We start from the raw sequence: 13,406 nt of genomic DNA, 5'->3' as shown, positions 1-13,406 counted from the left end.
AGAGAGTCCTTCTCTGACCTCCCTGATAACATCAAATTCTGCTTTTAAAGGCACACCTCTCTTTTGTATCATCTCCCCAAATTAAAATTTAGTATTTATTACATGATAATTTGATTAATGTCTGAATATTCCACTAAATCACAGGCTCCTTGAGAACTACCAGATGCCAAGAACTCCAGGGTACCTGCCACACAGGAGGCACTCAGTACCTGCAGTTAAATGAATGGATGTGTGAATTAGCAAATGCAATAACTCAATAGATAGAACTTGAGGGAAAGTTCAACATACATGTTTTATTGCTGTAATTTGCTTTATTTTTCACTGTTCAATTAGCAACTCACTCATCAAATTATTTTTAAACCTTGGTCACTGACACCTTCTTTTCCGCACAAAATGTATTGTTATAACATTTCAATTGAATGTGGGAATTGGTTCTTAAATTAATCTATTTCATCATTTTCATACCTGCAGGATTCAAAATTAATATTTGGCAGCTTGGTTCACTGATTTTCAAAAAAGTCATCTTATACCATGGTCTTTCAGTTGTAGAAAGTCACTATCTTATTAAATAACTCAACAGGAAGCAACTAAGTGTCCTATGACAGGTAGGAAAGCATAAATTAAACCAGTGGAGATATTCAGATGTCTGCTCTCTTGAGAAACATAAAACTAATGATAAAAAATAATAGCAGTCACCATCAACTGATTGCTTACTATGTATCAAGGCTGAAGCTAAGACACAAGCTCATTTATTCCTCACAATAATTGTTTAAAATGGATTTCACCCTCTTTAACAATTTTTAAAGAAGCAATCAAAGACTAAAGAGCTACAATATCTAAATTTGGAGGTGCACATGAATGAATGAATGAATGAATGAAGCATAACTTCTAACAGTTTTGGTTTGAATGAAGGGCAATATCAAGGAGCACATAAAAGATATGATTTTATTCTTGGAAACTAAATACTACTGTGACACTAATAATTACAGCTAACATCAATCTAGCACTTATTGTGTTCCAAGGACATTATATACATGATCTCCCACTTAAGCTTATGAGATAAATATGGTATAAGCACTGTTACATAAATGTTTATCCTCAATATATCAACAAAGAAATGGAGATTCAGAGGTGGAGTAACTTGCCCAATTAAGACACATCTGTTAAATGACGGAGCCAAGATTCAGATCCAGTTCTAAGGTCATGACTCGAGCACTTAGTCTCCACATTCCATATTCCTATAATTAGCTCCAATTTCTTCAGTTACAACTGTGGTCTGACTATGGCCAAGGGCATATGTGCTCCTGAATCAAGAGTGACACATATTTGTTTTTCTGGAGGATATAAAGGAGGTAAGAAGGAGGTAAGAAAGGATGGTAGGTTCACTTCACCTCCCCCTTGCTGGCTCATTAGACCATTAGAACAAAAGAAGAATGTATAAGGCAACACATTAAAGAAGTCAAAAACGGGGCAATTTAGGAAACATCAGGCTCTGAACATCTATAGGTCAGAGAACCTATCTGTTAATATGCCTCTTATAGAGCAGCTATGAGAAACACCAGTAAGGAATCCAGGAGCTAACTGCTTGAGAATGATGACTTAATTCAGTAGAATATATATTTCTCTGCAACTCCTCATCCCAAAAAATTCTATGAGATATAGTCCTAAAATTTTAATAGGATTGAACTATTTTAGGAAACATTATTCTTTTTTTTTTTTTTTTTTTTTTTTTTTTTTTGTCTTCTTGTCTTTTTGCTATTTCTTGGACCACTTCCGCGGCATATGGAGGTTCCCAGGTTAGGGGTCGAATCGCAGCTGTAGCCACCAGCCTACACCAGAGCCACAGCAACGCGGGATCCGAGCCGCGTCTGCAACCTACACCACAGCTCACGGCAACGCCGGATCATTAACCCACCGAGCAAGGGCAGAGATCGAACCCGCAACCTCATGGTTCCTAGTCGGATTCGTTAACCACTGCGCCACGATGGGAACTCCGGAAACATTATTCTTTACAAAGGACTCCTCTCTCACCCCACAGTTTTAACTAATTCAAACTGTATTTACACAAACGCACTGGGATCCTGAGTATTCATCCTAGTTCTCGCATAGATGATTTGGACCTGGGTAAGTCCCTCAGTTCCCCTCTCAATAATACGAGGAGATTGGACAAGTTAAAATTGTCTTTAAAGGAGTTCCCGTCATGGCGCAGCAGAAACAAATCTGACTAGGAACCATGAGGTTGCGGGTTTGATCCCTGGCCTCGCTCAGTGGGTTAAGGATCCGGCGTTGCCGTAGCTGTGGTATAGGTTGCAGACATGGCTTGGATCTGGCATTGCTGTGGCTCTGGCATAGGCCAGAGGCTACAGCTCTAATTAGACCCCTTGCCTGGGAACCTCCATATGCCATGGGTGTGGCCCTCAAAAAGGCAAAAGACAAAAATAAGATAAAGTAAAATAAAATTGTCTTTAAGAATGTTTCCAGAGGAGTTACTGTTGTGGTGCAGCAGAAATGAATCTGACTAGGAACCATGAGGTTATGGGTTCAATCCCTGGCCTTACTCAGTGGGTTAAGGATCTGGCATTGCTGTGAACGGTGGTATAGATCACAGCTGTGGCTCGGATGTCATGTTCCTGTGGCTGTGGTGTAGGCTGGCAGCTGTAGCTCTGATTCAACCCCTAGCCTGGGAACCTCCATGTACTGCAGGTGCAGCCCTAAAAAGTCAAAAAAAAAAAAATGTTTCCAGAGAAAACCCATGGTTATTCAATGCTCTTATGGAAAAGTAAGACTAGAATGCTAAATAAATAATTGAGGTATGTGGGTCCACTGAAGGAGCAACAAATTAGACCTAGTCTCGGAAATTTTACATACCACTGATACATCCACCAGTTACATTCAACATATAATTTGGGGAAGCTGCTTAGTAATCAAGAACCGTGATCTCTATCATATCATTTAGATTTAAATCCTAGTTTCACTGTTTCCCCAGTGATGTGACTAAGTTAAATTCTCCAAGACTCAGTTTCTCATCTACACAATGGCAGTCAGTGATGATATTTACCTGGAAAGGCTGTTTAAAGGCTTAAGTGAGATAAATTATGCATAGTTCTTAAAATCAATAGCTAGTACGCATTAAGCCCTTAATAAGTGGAAGCTATCGATATTAATTTACCTTCACTGGCTTGGGAACTCATTACATATTTGGGAAAACAGAAGTTCAGAGAGACTAAATAACTTTCCCATGAGTGCATAATCAGAAAATAATGAAACTGGAATGTAAACTTAGGTCGATTAGATTTTAAAGCCCAAGTACACTTTTCCCAAGACCATACCAGTCTTTCTTCAGGCTGGAGCTCTCTCACTCATTTCCTTTTCATGTTATCTCTTCATCTCCAATATATTGGTGCTATTTCTAATTAGACAATAAGTTGCTCAAGTGTTTTGCTTTTAATCCATATTTCCATAGATGCCCAGTATGGACAAGTAAGGGTACTAAGGAAATAGAACAAAGGGCCTTTATTTAACTAAAGAAAAAAAAAGACATTTTTGTCTGGGTTTATATACCATTAGCTCTGACATTTACTAGCCATCAGATCTTGGGCATGTGTTTCTCAATAAGTAAATTCCCTCACTTGTAAACAGGTATAGTAATTATACTCACCTCCTAAAGATTAAATGTACAGATTAAATGAGATAAGTTATGTGCTTGAACCCATTAATCCCTCAGTGAATGAAAGTCCTTTTTTTCCGGATTTTTTTTTAGAGCCACACATGCTGCATATGGAAGTTCCCAGGCTAGGGGTCCAATTGGAGCTACAGATGCCAGCTTACACCACAGCAATGCAAGATCCAAGCCACTTCTGCAACCTACACCACAGCTCATGTCAACACTGGATCCTTAACCCACTGAGTGAGGCCAGGGATCGAACTCCCATCCTCATGGATCCTAGTCAGATTCATTACCACTGAGCCACAATGGGAACTCCAAAAGCCCTTTTAAGTACATCATTAATACTTCCATTTATTTTTACTTTTTGCATCTTCCTTTCCTCATGCCTATTGAGGACAGCCTATTTCAAAGGATTGCTATGAGGATTCAATGAGAAAATATATGTATAATCCTTAGAGGTTATTTCATAGTAAAGTCAAAAAACATATTATAAGTGTGATCGTAAGTGTGATATCACTTTCAAGATCACAAAGCACTGCCCACACAGAGCAGCTTTAGGTCCTTCATCTTCCTATGTTCCAGATTATGTAGGCCTGGTTCTCTAAGCTTGCAGTCTAGAAGCCAATGTGTAAATCTCTTCTGGTGCAACCAGTACTGCTCACACCCTCCAACAGGGAACATATTGCAAACTGTAACCACAGCCTTACTCTAAAGAGGCAAGTATGAATGTACTGTAAAGCCATGACTATCAAAGGCATTCACGAGCCAGAGGGAGGCAAGCGATAGATGGATCCCAGGCTGAGCAGCTGGAATCTGTCCCCTGTGAACAGATACTTCAAGATATAGATTATGGCAGAAACAAGGAGGAGATGAGTCCTGCTTGGATAAAAGATAAAGAGACCATATATTTCTCATTCTTGAGGTCAAGGAGACCTCCCCACCTACACAGGTGCAGAAAGGTTCCTCAGGGGTCAGAGAAGGGAGGAGCGCTGACCACAATATATCCTGGCAACTTCCCAGAAACCCTGGTGCTAGAAGCCATCTTGGCTAAAAGATGCACATACACAGAGGGGAGGGACCTGAGGCAGGTCAAACTCAGGCTCAAGACCAGATAAAGCAAGATGATTGGCAGGAGGCATCCCAGAAGGACTGCCCCCATACAAGTGATTCAAACCACCCCCAAAACATTTTCTCTCTCTTCCTTTCTCTGCCTATCTCTCTCTCTCCCCATCCCCTCCTGAGCCCACCTGTGCTTTCTCCACACCCATCTTCTCTCTTAATAAACACTTTATTTGCCACACTACTACTCTCCAAAGGGACAAGGACTGAAGACTTACATTAAACCTGCTGGCACTTGTGATGTAGTGGTTAGGATTCAGCCCTCTCACCCCACAGCCACCACAGAACAAAAGGACCTTTTTTCACCCTATATGTCACCTCATTGTGACCTCTTATTCAAGTGACACAGACAAGTTCTTAATTTCTTACTACGGCAGGTCATTTTGACCCTATGCTATTTCATGATACCTTCTAACAGAAAAGGTGGTTGGAAATATAATCCAGCATCTTGCTAGGTAAAATAAGAACACCACCACCTATGAAGATGATTGTTTTTCTTTGGTAAATACAATACAGACATAAATCCAAATCTGATTCAAAGATATTCTTTATGGATTCATAATCATTCAATTTTAACTGAAGGTTGATGTGTTTATTTGAAGAACATACAATGCTTAAACTATAGAAAAAAGACTCATGGAATGCCAAAAGAATTTTTCAGAGAAAAAATTACAACTAAAATATTTCCATCAACTCTGTTAACATATGTCATTCAGCTAAATTCAACTGACTTAAATTATGAAATATATGTTCCTCATATGATGTCAAACAATGTTACTAAAATGCCTTCTGCTCTGTGTGTGCACTAAGAAAATAGGTCAAGGCTTAGATGTCTTTTTTGGAGGTAGACTGACATATCCCCCTTTTCCAATAATTCCACCCCCTTCATAATTGGAGTAGACTAAACATACAGTTTTCATAAAGCAATTAAAATAATTAGGATTTCGGTTATAGGCATAAAACAGCATTGAACTCACAATGCTTATACTATAGTCTGCTCTATTTATATTTATTACGCTAATATCACTCTTAGGATGGAGGACAGCAGTTATGGTTGAACAGTAATATACTCTTTTGTCAAGCAAATGAACATAGACTTTCAAATGTTTCACAGTAATTCCAACAGCTGTAAAGCAACAATACTATTATCATTTTTAACACTTTTCCAAACTGCTGGCATACCTGCACCTAAACAGTGATGAAAACTAAGAGGCAGAGAAAGGAAATAATACTTATAAAGATCAATTTTATCATGATAGGTTATTACTTCAACCAAATAAACTCCAAAATCTATATACTCTCATTATCCCCACCCATTATTTCTTGATCTAGTTTTCTAGGCCTTAGGCATAACATATGGTACATAATTACAATTCAGTAGAGTTTTTGGATAAAAGAATTTTTTCATATGCAATATTGTTTTATGAATGCCAATCACTATCTGATGATTCCTAGAGAGCATGGAATTATATGGAAGCTCTATGAGAAAACAGGCATTTTCTCTTGTTGACTGCTGTATCCCCATGCCTAGATCAGTTTCTGGCATATACGAGGTGCTCAATAAAATATGTTGAATAAATGCTGAATGATTCATATAATTTTAATGTTCTTCATGCTAAAACAAAGTAACAAAATTAATTACTATTAATTCTTCTCTGAGAATAAATCATTATAACTTATTTACATATGAAGTTACATGTAAATAATGTGTAAGTATGAGGATCTTCTGTGTTTATTAAATACATATACATGTCTTTAATGTGTCAGGCACTGTGAGTGATGCACAGAGGGATTCTGTTCCCATATCTGTCTCCTGTATCCCCAGCCGAGCATCGGTCACAATGTGTTGCAATGAATTTTGTCATTCCCCATATATACCATGCTCTTTCATCCTCTATGCCTTGTCACATGACATGGCATGTGTCCTATAGATCCCATTATTCCACTACCCAATTCCATGAAGGACAAAGTCCTGCCCAAATAGTCCCCCTCTCTGAAGTATTCCTCCCTCAGTACTTGTTCATTACCAGTCATACAGGGTTTCCTTCCCAAATATCCTGAGCAATTGCTACATGCTGCTAAGTCTGTCCATGTCTGTCTCTGTCATTGTTGTTTCTTCAGCAATTGCTCTTATTCATTTTCTACCTCAAGTGCCTAACATAGTTCTTAACATGGATCAAGTCCTAAGTTGCTGCAAACTAAATGAATGACAATTTAGCTACATATTGTCTCATAATCTGAAAGTAATTAGAAAGTACCATATTGCACACATTTCTCACTAATTTTGCTCATAATGAATGATATCAATTCTGATTATGATTTATTCATAAGTGACAACCCAGATATTCCGGGGGCATAAATTCATAAGCAATGATCAGACACGCAATCTAAATGATGAAATCTAAAATCAGGATCTCAGTAAACTTGTTTGGTATCTGTCCCTGATGTATTATTTGATGTGTTTAGATAATAAATTCACTACGTAGGGATAATAACAGTATTTTCTATTTTAGCATTTCATATATATATGTACACACAAATAATATATACATAATAATAACATATATATATTCAGGAGTCATTTACTGACCATCTGATGCTTATTTTTCAGTAATTATGATCTTGAAATTATTGTGCACAAGAAACACCAGTTGATTATAATTTCTATATACAGAGTTATTTTTTTATTTCTTGCAGATAAAAAGACACATGAAACACAAACTCTTTTGTTCCTACTTAAGATGACTGGGAAAATGAAGTAAGATTTTCATCTTCTCTACTTGCCTAGCCTTTCCATTGACAGCCATGACATTGATTGAAATTTAGATTCTTCTTGAGAACTGAAGATTGCAATTCCAAATATGACATCTCCTGGGAAATTATCAAAGGATTATTGTAAGGAAAAAGCAGAAGCTACAAATGAATGCCCTATCTGGACAGCTGACAGAGTTACTGATTTTCTTTATTTTATGATTTTTAGTTATGCCTGTGGACCCCCATAGAAACAACATATTCCTCCAATGTTTAAATTTACAGACATTATATTCAAAATTAAATATTGTTAAGTAGTAGGAAGAATAATATTTCCATGCAAATAGAAATATTCCCAAAATGACTGTTTTTGCTAAACATACGCAGTGAAGAAAACCAGAATCTACTTATCCAAACGCAATGGCTAGATGAGAGTGAAGCAGCTCTCAGCCAGCACCAGTTACAAAAACGCTCCAGGGCTTGTAAGATATAACCCTAGACCTACAAATCTGGACCAACTGAGAAATAAAGCCTCCTCTGCAGTGCAGAATTAAACAGTCTCTGCTTTCAATCACCTGGGAATTTGCAGATAATGTCTACCTTGGACACAGGACAATCCCAGCAAATACCAATTTCGCCACAACACAGGAGGATATCTGTAACAGCTAAATAATGTCGACTCTGAATTCCACTACTAAGTTTCAGACCTGAATTCCTATAGGTTTCTAAACTTCTAAAAAGCCTCACAGACAAGTGGATTAAATACACATTTTATTGTTCTGAGTTCTATTTCCCATTATTAAAAGGTATGGTCAGTATTTTCTTGACTAACAAGTAGTTTGACTCTCAGTTCCCATGCTTCATATAGTATTTCAAAGTACTTGAGTGTAAGATATGGCCCCCCAACATATCCTGTTTATTTGGTGATACAATCCTTGATGACTACAAAAATTATAACAATAACCATAAAAAAGAAGAATGTTGGTCACTACCATGTTGTTCAGTGTTTATTTACATGCCAGTCACTTTGCTAGAATCTCTGCCTAATATATATTGGATAATACAATATTCCTATAAAATAGGTGTTAATAATATTTCCATTATGAAGATGTGGAAATCGAGGCTTAGAGAGACTGAGCAACATATCTAAATCCTCAAGACTAATAGCTGGAGCCAGGTTACAGACCAAAATCTGCCGAGCTCCAAAGCCTATACTCCTTATCATTATTATGTTCCAGAAAGAGCACAGTCAGGTAATAAGATCTAGAACCAATGCCATCTTATCCACTAGTATCTGAAGCAAGTGCCTAGGACCAACAGGATCCTCAGGAACTTATGAAAATGTTTTATATTTAAACCAGTTATTGGCTCTAAAATAGGAAAAGACAAGGACAAAATCAAGACCAGTTCAATAGTTAACTATAAAACCCAGTATTACTTTCACTAATCAAGCTCACCTAACTTAACTTCATATAGTGACATAAATACTATATGAGTGTGATAAATTTTACTGTTATATGCCAGGGATATATATATTTAAAAAGTAAAGAAGAATATAATTCGTGTATTTAAAAAAAACTTGAAAAAATATGATTTGTATATTATGGTGAATAATAATCTGATCTATAAAAAGGATGTTTAGAGAGAATCATATAATTTGTTATATTTTACCAAAAAAATCCTATAATAATGACTTATATTTTAACATCTATATCTGCTCCTTATATAAATGATTAATGTAGTTGGCCATAACAGTTAAATAACTTGTGAATCATCATGACAATTGTTTTATCAGAACTAAGAATTCGAAAACCTTGTTTTCCACCTGAAATTGGAAACCAGTATAAAGATAAAAATATCTGACATCCTACACTAATTAGTTTTATCATTATCCTATATTTAATAATAATGAATACATATTTTTATAGAATTTTACCATTTGAAAAACACTTTCACATATACAAATCTCTTTTAACTGCCCTACTTTATAATGTATTCTATCAATTTTATACAAAAATTTACCCCCAAAATCAGTTAGCAATTAATCTTTTGTTTTTCCACATTATTTAAACAATTTAAAATGTAACGTCTAAACAATACTGCTTATATTAAAAACTAAAAAATGCTATTTTTACCCTAAACCATTTAAGAATCTTTCGAGAGTGTAGTCAGGGAACCCAGCAGCAGGCACAGATTTAAAAGGTCACCTGTGCAATTTGCATCATTAGGTAGCTATAAAGGTCTCTTGAATTTTAAAAAGAACATTAATATACAAATGAGAAATGCCAGAAAATAGTAGAAATTAAATTTCATTTCTAAGGATAGTCAAAAGTCACAGATTTATTTTTTTCTCTGCACTAAGGAAAGATTTGTATGTGTTGAACTATTTAATAAGCAACATTTTTGCAAGTGTCATCCAATTTTGACTGTGATTTTTCAAATTATTTTGTTCAACAAAATCCATTAAGAACAAATTCTAAATTTCAATATACATTTTGTAGTCAGAAAAAAAATTTTGCCTTGCTAGGTCATCCATGGACCCTGATTTCTGAAGAATGTGCCCTACCTGAGTGTTTAATTATTTGAGCACACTGGTATGGCATCGGATAAAGCACTCAGCATAATAGTGTCCTTAAAAAACAAAAAGCCGAGAGAAGCAAATGTGGGTACTAATAAAATTCTTTCATTCCTTAAAGTCAAAATTATACTTAGTTTTGACTTGAAGGTTTACAAGTAATTTAATCCTCCTCATATATTAAAGGCATTTCATAATGATGCACAGAGTACTATATTTTATTCTAGTTTGATACAATGTAACTTACTGAAGACCTCACATCCTATTCCATTATTTTTCCTTCTACAAACCTTCTGAATAGAATACTATATTGCCTTTTCTTAAGTGGTATAACTTTCTAGAAAAACTGGAATTTAATATTGGAAATAATAGCATTAACAACTCATCTAAAATATTTATCTCATAAATGAAGAAACTAAGGCCATGAACAATTAAATGGGTTGCCTAAATCTCACAGCTGGCATATTCAGGGCTCTTTCTCTACCTGCCCTACCCAGTTCAACAGCCACTAGAGAATGCACTGTTACCCCCTTTGAAACATGCTGACTGGAACCGAGATGTATGTGTAAAATGGTGCTATAATAAAAAATATATTTAGTTTTTGTTCCCAGTTCCTGGAACAGAGCTCCTAAAACTCTAAGAATTCGCTGAGTGATAGGAGTGTCTGTTGTTATTCATAAGGAACCCTTTTTGAGTATAGTTGATTATATGTTAACAAGGTGACAGGGTGGTGGTGGGGGGGGGAGCTCCAGATAGCCCCAGGATAGAGGCTGCTCGTCAGAAATACCAAGAGGTCAAGGGGTTCCAACTTTTGGCACCAGCTATTGACCTTGGGTGGAGGGACTGGAGATTAACATCTATACTTGAACCATGGAATTGGATGAGCTTGCCAGTAGGTACCTACATGTGAAGGTGCTTGGAGGGTGGAGGGCCAGAGAGGGCATGGAAGCTTCACACCTCTTCTCCAGACCCTGCCATGTGTATCTCTTCCATCTGGCTCTTCTGAGCCAGATGGAAGAGATACACATGGCAGGGTCTGGTATTTTTTTTTATCATAATTCAATAAATGTAAGGAAAATTTTCCCAAGTTCTATGAGCCCTTTTAGCAAATCACCAAACATGAGGACAGAATCATGGGAATCCCTACTCTACAACTGGCTGGTCAGCAGAGAGGGGACCATCTGGACTTGCACTTGGCATCTCACGTGAGGGTGGTCTTGTGGGACTGAGCCCTGAACATGAGAGATCTGCACTATTTCCAGGTGGAGAGATAGTGTCAGAATTCAGTTACACTTGCTGGACATCCAGTTGATGTCTGAAAAACACTGGAGAACTGCTTGATGTGGGAATAAAAACCCATACCCTCAGTGTCAAAAGTAGTGGGAACCGAGGAGAAGGAGTTTTTCCTTTCAAATACACATACCAGATTTGGGCAACTTACTATGAAAATGTAACATTAAATACCTCACTAATATTTTTATACTGACTCTATGTTCAAAGATAATATTTTAGATATACTAAATGAAAAATACATTATTAAAATCTTTTCACCTGTTTCATTTGACCTGTGTTAAACGTCCCCACCAGAAATTTTACAATTGTGTGTGGAACTCACATTATATTTCTATTTGACAGCGCTGTTCTAGATCATTACCTTTTACATTATTTTAGCAATACATCTTTCTGAGATTCCAAGTACTTACAGTCCTTTTTATATAAAATTCATATTTTTTCATTACTCAAAGGAAACATTTTCTATTGTCATTCTAGTGTCTCTACGTATATGGTATAAATACCAGACCAATCAACATGGACTTATTTAGTTTCAGACATGTTTACAGGTTCATTAACACTCTGCTCTTCATAAGGAGGGCCTCACTTTGCTTCATATGCATTAATGTCCCTTATCCTAAGAGGTCATTCCCTAATCTCTAATCCAAGATCGGTTCTCTCTTTGATATATGCTTGCAAAGCAAGGGGTTAAAAGGGAAAATAGAGTATTGAATTTTCATTGCCACAGGAGAATAATCGAAGATAATTCCAGTAAGAATAGATTTTTGATTAAACTATGGCAAAAGCTAACAACATTTCTCAAAAGGAAAAAACAATGATGTTTATATTACAAGTCAAAGTTAAAGCATGTTCTGCCTGAAAGCTGAAAATTGATTAATTTGAGTGTCTTGGGAATACTACAAAGGGAAAAAAAAAAAAAAAACACCCAAAGCACAATGGGTTAGACTTAAAGCCATTTTACCTCATAGACAACATATATCTAAACGTCCTCAATGAGCCAATATTTTGAGAGCAAAAACTATGTCATAGGGGCAGGCAATAAACATTCCCCTTAAATTCTGCTCAAAATTTCTAGTACAGTTGAGGCTTCTTTGATAAATAATTTTTGAGGATGTGTACTCTCTAAGGACTGGGAGATAGTACTTCTAAAAAGGGTGTGGGTTTGGAATGACTTTATACAAATCAGGGGGACTCCCTTTACTCATCCTCATCCAAAAGTTGCTAAACACAGATAACTCCTAAGTACTGCTGATATATTAGAACAGGAGTACCCAACAATTCCACAGAAGAGTGTTTCTTTTTCAATTTTCTAGTACCTGCGGACTACTGAAAGCTTGTGAGGGTGGTGGACATACAGAACCGATATCAAGGAACAGATGTTGAGAAGTGGCTGGCGATGATTAGTCCTTAGAAATGGAATCATTCTGGCTTTCCTGTTTCATCAGTCACTAAGTAGTCATGGCAATTCCCACTCCAGGAGTTGTTTGCAAAATGATGTGACCATTGACGTCATTGTGAGGTTAGGTTCTTATTTGTGTGATATACATCTGAAGACAAGGAAGACAGCAACACCATCTTTTTGTTTAGTTTTTTTTTTTTTTTTTGGTTTCTTTTTTTGTCTTTTTTGGGCTGGACCTGCAGCATATGGAGGTTCCCAGGCTAGGGGTCAAACTGGAGCTGGAGCTGCAGCTGCAGCTGCTGGCCACAGCCCCGGCCACAGCCACAAGCCACAGCAACTAGGGATCCTGGCCGCATCTGCAACCTACACCACAGCTCACGGCAATTTTGGATCTTTAACTCACTGAGTGAGGCCAGGGATCAAACCCGCGTCCCCATGGACAGTGGTCGGGTTCATTAAACACTGAGTCAGGATGGGAACTCCTCTTTTGTTTGGTTTTTAAAGCAAGGAGCTGGAAAACAAAAGTCTGTTCTGCTATAAAATAACTTCCGGCCAACCTCTTCCCTGAACCTGAATATAAATACTCCAAAAGTAGAACTAGA

At 36.9% G+C, this 13,406-nt stretch overlaps 1 protein-coding gene across 12 annotated transcripts in view; it reads right to left on the bottom strand.

The window, feature by feature from the left end:
- The window catches only part of LINGO2 (leucine rich repeat and Ig domain containing 2), a 1,289,481-nt gene that overhangs the window by 1,167,503 nt on the left and 108,572 nt on the right, over positions 1-13,406 (bottom strand). The gene's annotated exons all lie outside the window — the stretch shown is intronic.

The sequence above is a fragment of the Sus scrofa genome, chromosome 10 (genome assembly GCF_054392235.1).
Source record: "Sus scrofa isolate SSC_HxYL_T2T_F1_AM1 chromosome 10, Sscrofa_HxYL_maternal_Yorkshire_Landrace_v2.0, whole genome shotgun sequence".
NCBI lineage: Eukaryota > Metazoa > Chordata > Mammalia > Artiodactyla > Suidae > Sus > Sus scrofa.
The sequence above is the reverse complement of the archived record's forward strand: the minus strand, read 5'-3'. Positions and strand labels throughout refer to the sequence as shown.